Source organism: Phaseolus vulgaris, chromosome 3, assembly GCF_051622355.1.
Source record: "Phaseolus vulgaris cultivar YP4 chromosome 3, ASM5162235v1, whole genome shotgun sequence".
NCBI classification, from domain to species: domain Eukaryota; kingdom Viridiplantae; phylum Streptophyta; class Magnoliopsida; order Fabales; family Fabaceae; genus Phaseolus; species Phaseolus vulgaris.
Window position 1 is genome coordinate 42839349 of NC_143500.1, and position 7214 is coordinate 42846562.

Here is a 7214-nt window from a genome sequence, read left to right on the forward strand (position 1 = left end):
CCCCACATATTCCACCATTTCAAATGTTTTGCCATCTGTTTTCCTCAGTTGTTGGAATCATTCTTCCTTCCCTCTTTTATTTAGTAATAATTTGTTATTAAATTATTATTATCGACCCACACAATTTTGCAGTCACAACTGATCATATCTATATGAAATTCACATTATTACCATTCTCACAACTCAACATATCTATAAAATTATGATAATTTGAACTTGGTTGTGAACATATTATAATAAGATTGGGAAATTATTTTAAATAAATCAATGTGTTATGATAAGACTGGAAAAGGATTTTTAAATAAATCAAAGTTTTGGAATGAAAGCTTTTAAAAGAGTAATGCGTTTTTATTGCATGTTTTTTTGAAGAAATATTTGGGTAACGGATTTTAAAAATTGAAATTAATGAGAATGTTTTTGGTTGTTTAAAATTATAAATTTTAAACTTTACTATAAAAGTTAATAATTTAAATTTTTTCGAAACTTTCTTTTTAATAGGATTTTTTTTTTTCTCTTTTCTTTCCTCTGTATTTCTCTTTTCCTTTTTTTTTTGTTATATCTGTTTCTCTTATGTTTTTCCCTCTCTTTTGTCTCTCTCATCCCATTTTCTCTCCTCCTATCTCTGCATATATATTTTCTCCCTACTTTACCCGTCTCTTTGTTTTTTATCCTATTTTTGTCAACTCTTTTATTATATAATAATTTTTATCCTTTTTCTTACCCTCTTTATTCTCTTCTCTATTTGCCGCATCTATAACTTTTTTCTTTTTCTTTTCTCTTTATCTTAATTCTCTTTTTCTCTTCGGTTTACTAGTATTAATTAATGTAAAAACTGCCATTTTAAATTCTTAACTATATTTTTATTATTTTATAAAACATAATATTGATAATTTTATTTTTAAATAAATATTTAGCTTTTTTATATAGTGAAAACAAATTATTCTATTCTAAATTAAAAAATAAAATTAATCTATTTAAAAAAATTAATTCAAAACAGTTCAAATTTGATACTTTAAAAATTTTAAAATTACTCGTAGCTGATTGAAAAAACAGGGATGCGCAAAGTATACAAACCTCATTATCATTGATTTGAGAGCCAAGAAATGAAAATAGAAACAAAATTGGTGGAACCTAAAAATTGTTAATAGCATGGCTTTATCTCTAAGTTCAGCTACTTTTTTCTGCAAACCACATACTTTCCTTTTGGTTAATATTTATAAAATATTAAATATATTCTAAAAAATATATATTTTTCTCTAAAATTTAAATATATTTTTAGATTCTTATAAGATTTATCGCATTTTTCAAGGTGAAAAACTTAAGTGAATGACAATCTTAACATAATGTTAAATATACATCCAAGCAAAATCATTTTAAATCACAGGATTCAGAGGTTAAAAGTCATTCGCATAAAATTTTCATCTATCATCATTAGTAAGAAATATCTAAAAAGTATTCTAAATTTTAGCGAAACAAATACTTTGAAATTTTGGAGGATGAATGCATTTGAAAATTTACAAGAAAACATAATTTTATCCTATTTTCTATTTTTTTTCTTTGACTATATTGACTTCTCATTTTTTATGTCAGCTCTTTAGTTTTCGTTCCTCACATTTTTGTTTCGTTTCTGTTCATCAATGCTTACACTAATACCATAATTTCTCTCTTTTGGATATTGTTAGTAGTTTTCATGTTTAATATAGTAACAGAGATTTTGGTCCAACTCTCATGCACCCAATAAAAAAATGGTGCTGATATGTTAACACCCTGTACTGTAAAACACATATACTTGATATCCCAATAAATAAATATTTTAATTATATAATTATATTTAATATTATAATGATTTGTCAAGGTCTTTTACTTTTTAGGTGTTAAAAATATATTTTCCTAAAAAAATGGCACTCTTTTGTTTTTTAAATAAGTAGTCCAGAATGTAATACCGTATTAAAAATATACCCCATTCAGAACCAGACCAACTGATTGGGCTGCGCCATGCTGTGACAAAGCCCCATGTATATCTTGGGCAAACTTGACATCATCCTTTCAGTGCAAATTCTATCTGCACCTCAATATCCTCCCCTGCACCTCTATAGTTATTTTCAATTTCAACAATATCAGTGTGGTGGAGAGTGTGATATCTTCTTCTTTATTTTCAAATGATGGTTGGTGATAAACATTGGTGGTTGAGATAACTTTTATTTTTACTAATGGTGTTTGTGTTTTCATTCGTTTTTTTTAAGTCAAGAAATTCAAAAAAGACCAACAAAGTGTAAAAATAGAGTACAAAACTCAACAAAATGAAAAAGGGAGATATGAGAGTGCAACTAGTGTGTTATTTAAAAAAATAAAATTATGCTTCATTTAGAATTATTTAAAATTTAAAAAAAAAATAAAACTAACTTTTTAAAAGTAATATGAAGTTGCTGGGAAATGTGTGGAGGGAGAATTTTTCTTTAATTCTAAACTCAAGTTGCAATTTGAATTTGACAAGAGAAGCAATGAATTCCAGGGCACATATGAGGGTCTTAAGAATAGTTTGTTTGAATGTGAATTGTAGATAGATGTTGTTGAAGTTGATTCAAGGTAAAACGAACATATGGTGTTGATGTGGGTGTTATTGTTGACACAATAAAGAAGATATGTGCTTGTATTTGTACTTGCCTACCAAATCTTTTACAAGGTTCAATAGAATGGTGAGTGAAGTCACCACCTCAATGGTACTGCACACCATAACATAATAATCAAAGGATTTGTAACCTTTTGGTTGGTCTACGAATGTTTGATATTCATGCAATGTCCAATGGAACAAGTGTGGATATTGGTTCTTCAGTCTGGTAGATCAGATGAGATACCCAGCAATTCTGGTTGTAGTAAAATTGCTTCACTTTGATTGCAGATATGATCGTAGAGACAGATGGAAGCATGGAGAGACATAATTCAGAGGATCGGAACATTGAAGACCCACGTGCTTTTTGCTGGGATAGTAATATGGACCACAAAGTTCCACACATCAAATCAAATGGTGGAGTTTTGTTGATGGCATTAAAGAATTGGCCACGACGTTGTATGCAAGGGAAAAGATATAATGGGTTCAACTTCAAGTCAACATCATTGTTGCCAACTTGCCCACAACCTCCTACTATCACCAATTCTCTTCCTTCATTTTTCTTATTTTTCTCCCCTCATTCCCTAACTATTCCATCTCATTCTTAACTCTTCCTTTTCCAAAACAAAACTTCTGCAAATTTGTTCTACAAAATATGATGATGTGCTGTTCGACATTACATATAAAAACATCGGAGCGAAAATTTCAACCTGTTTAATCAAATTTGTGGGAACTTGTCTCTTTTGCTAGATCCAGTTCCCATTCATATACCATTCACTGTTATAGTTATGTTCTGATTTCATCCGGTGAAATAATGAGACAAAAACTATGACATGTTCAAATGTTCATTGATGTAACAGAAAAAAAAAATGTTTAGCATTTTTTGTTTTTATAGAAAATATATACCAGTGTAGTAATGTAGAAAACTTTTTCTCTCCAAATTATAATCTAATTAGGCAGATCTACTATCATTATTACATTAATTATATATAATTAAATAAAATATCGTACAATATTGTATACAATAATAGATGTATAATTTGATAATTTATTATTTCTTTAATAGTTTTCCTTTCATTTTACTCAAAATAAAATCAAAGCTTCAGAAAATACTTATATTTACCTTCAATGCTCTATATTTTACAGCATATCATATACCTAAACAAATTCTCCACTTACTATATGGCTGGCATTGATTTAATGTAGATATTATAATTTAAGATTACTACTCTTCATGGTTTTTTTTTTTCCAAGAAAAAGTATCTCTCTTTGAGTTGCAGATACATGTAAATGTGATTGAAATTGTTTGTGATGATCTGAAAATTTCAGTGGATGATGATGACACTGGAAGCAAAATTCAATAATGGTGTAGAAAGTAATCACAACAATCATGCATATGCATTAGAATCTGATATGAGTCTCTCTAGTCTGTGAAACATTTATAAGATGTAATATCTAGTTTGCCAATGTTCTGAAATAAAATCTTAGCTAAGACAAGAGAAGCCAGTAGAGCAACAAAAATAATGAGGTTTGTGAGGCTAGTAATCATCCACTCGTCATTCTTCTCTCTCCATAGGTCTAATATTCACATGACCCTACAAGATTTCTAGCATGTGTTGGAGTTCCCCTCTGTAGGTGGATGAATCAATGATGAATCTCTCAAGCATTGTTGTCCAAAAAAGAGAGAAATATTTTGAATGACGTGTTGTTTTCAGCCTTGAGGATTTAGAAACTGAGGCAGCTTTTTCAGACAGCACAAACAAAATTGTAACAGAGGGCTTTGGCATTTAATTTTGTGGCACACGAGAGGGCACAGCATGGCATCTTCATGTATATATGTGCTTCAAATTATTTTTGGAGACAGCGAAACTAGCATAATGCAAAAGCACCACCATAATTGTTTTCCTATTAAAAAATTGCAGAGCTGATAGAGAGAGATTAGTAGTGAGTGAGTGAGTGAGTGAGTGAATGCCCCAGTGCCCTATGCTGTGCTCAAAATTATTCTGGAACATCAACAGTAAAAGGTCAATTCAGAATTCATCTTTTGGAGAATAAAGTGACAAGCCATGACAAAATCCCATATTTGTGCACTGAAAAAGTGGCACGTAAAAAGCACAGATTTTCATGAATCTTTTTTTCCACTCTCAGTGGAATAAGATACCATCTTACTCTTCCTATTTTACCAAAACTACAATTACTTCCTCTGCATCTTATATCATGTTACTGTCCATCAGTCAATCTACCATGCCATTTGCAGACTAACAATTATTTTATTATTACATTTTTTTCCACATAAAACAATCTTCTTTATTTCTAAACCATTCATTTCTACTATAACCACTCATCTCAATCATTTGGATTAGATTATATACAGTAAAAAATCTTAATCTCATTAATTCTCTCTAAGTTATTTACGATTATTTATTTGATGATTCACTTTTAGAAATTTATTAATTGTTCTCTACAATTTTATAATCTTTAAGAACTTAGAGAGTATACGAGAACTATTAGGTCAATTGTTTTTAAGTTCAAGGGACGTTAAAGGTAACTCTCACCAAATATGTTATTATTTCTTTTGTATATAGATCAAGATATACCTGTGCTGCGGGGGAAGATATAACATATATTTCTGCCACATTAATTTTTTTATATGATACTTATTTTTTATTAAATAAGAATAATAAAATTTATTATTTCTTCTAGTCAAAATAAACATATGTGGTAATGATGAACTTCAAGAAAAAGTAGTTATCATTCAATAGTTATTTCATAAAAAATACAAATAATTGTCATTAAATATCAAATGTTACTATGATGAATACCAAAACTATATATCCCAAAGATTCAAAGTAGTATACTATCATTGTTCCAAATTGTGTCATTAAAGAACCATCCAAAAACAAGTAATTATTTATAAGTTGACCATAATTCATGTGAAGCTACATAAATCAAGTATTAAATACGTGACATTATTGTATACATGTACAAATTTATATGCAATCTTACCATAAAGTTGGATCATTAAAGTAATGTAAATTACCTTCAATCAAAGTGTTGCTTTGCGGTCTTTCAATGACTTGAGATATTAAATACAAAAATGTTTATTTCACACTCACACTCCACCCTACATCCCAATGAATATTAATATTTTAATTATTTTTAAAAATTTATAACTTTTTTAATTTTGAAACATTTTGCATTTAGCTTGTATTTTCATTAAGAAGGTGTTTTCTTTTTTTAAAATTTTTTTATTACAAATTTTAATATTTATTGTAGGTGTAGGATGGAGCAGGGGTGAGTCAGAACTAAAACTTATTGCAATATCTCTTTCAATGTTAAATATTATACTATCGGCTAAAAAATTCAACTTTCATTTTATTTCTCAATTTTATATTAATTGTTTTCGTTGCAGAGAAAGCATCTTTTAGCTGTAGTTATAGAAACTGAGGGATTCATGATAAGCTGAAGTAGTAAATAAACCAAATAGTAAACTTTCGACTTTTTGTTGTTGTTGCCAACATGCACGCAACTCTTACATTGTGGATAATTTTTTTAAAATTTGAATCTTGATGCACATCAACAATGAAATGATGAAGTTGAAAATCTAAGTTAACCTTTTTCCTTCTCATCAAATCCATAAGATAATATTCCTCTACAAGAGTGTAAATTTTGTTAGTATCAAAAGTTTTATAAGCATCATTAAAAACCAAAGCAAAACTTAGAGCTAACAACTCCATTACTTGCTCATTAAATATAGTCTTCAACTCTTTCAATTGCTTATCATTTCTAACAAAAAAAAAATCTACTCTAAAATAATGTTCCGCTATGATATGATATTCTTTATTTGAATTGAGGAACATGGTATCCATACTAGAAGAAAAATATTCACAATAAAAGTCAATTTAGTGAAGAATGGATGAATATGAATTACTTCTATTAATGCCACACACTACAATAAAATCATTAAATAGAAACTAATTTTAGAGACAAAAAATAATTAATTAATATATTGATTAAATTAGAAATCATTTTAGAGGTTAAAAAAAATTAGTTTCTAAATTAGTTTCTATTATTGTTAAATGGTTTTTAAATTGGTATCTAATTAGCTACCAAAGTTTTTGCTACCAAATTTAGAACCTGAATATTTAATAGTTAAAATTTTGATAGTTAATTAGATACCAATTTAGAAACTATTTAACAATAATAGAAAGTCATTTTAAAATCAAATTTAGTCTCTAATTTAGTCACACTACAAGAAAATCATGAAATAGAAACCAATTTTTAGAGACCAAAATAATTAGTTGCAATAGTAACTAAATTAGAGACCATTTTTTAAACTAAAAAAAATTGTTTTTAAATTAGTTTCTATTATTGTTAAATAGTTTCTAAATTGGTATCTAATTAGCAACCAAGATTTTAGAGACCAAATTTAGAAACTAAATAATTGGGAGTTAAAACATTCGTTGCTAATTAGATATCAATTTAGAAACTATTTAATAATAATAAAAACTAATTTAGAAACCAATTTTTCTTTTAGTTTCTAAAATGGTTTTTAATTTAGTTATTATTGCAACTAATTATTTTGATCTCTCTAAAAATTGGTTTT

General features: G+C 27.8%; 1 pseudogene; it reads right to left on the bottom strand.

Moving 5' to 3' along the window:
• Nucleotides 1–4645: 4645 nt before the first annotated feature.
• Nucleotides 4646–6477, bottom strand: LOC150028853 (uncharacterized; annotated as a pseudogene).
• Nucleotides 6478–7214: the final 737 nt, after the last annotated feature.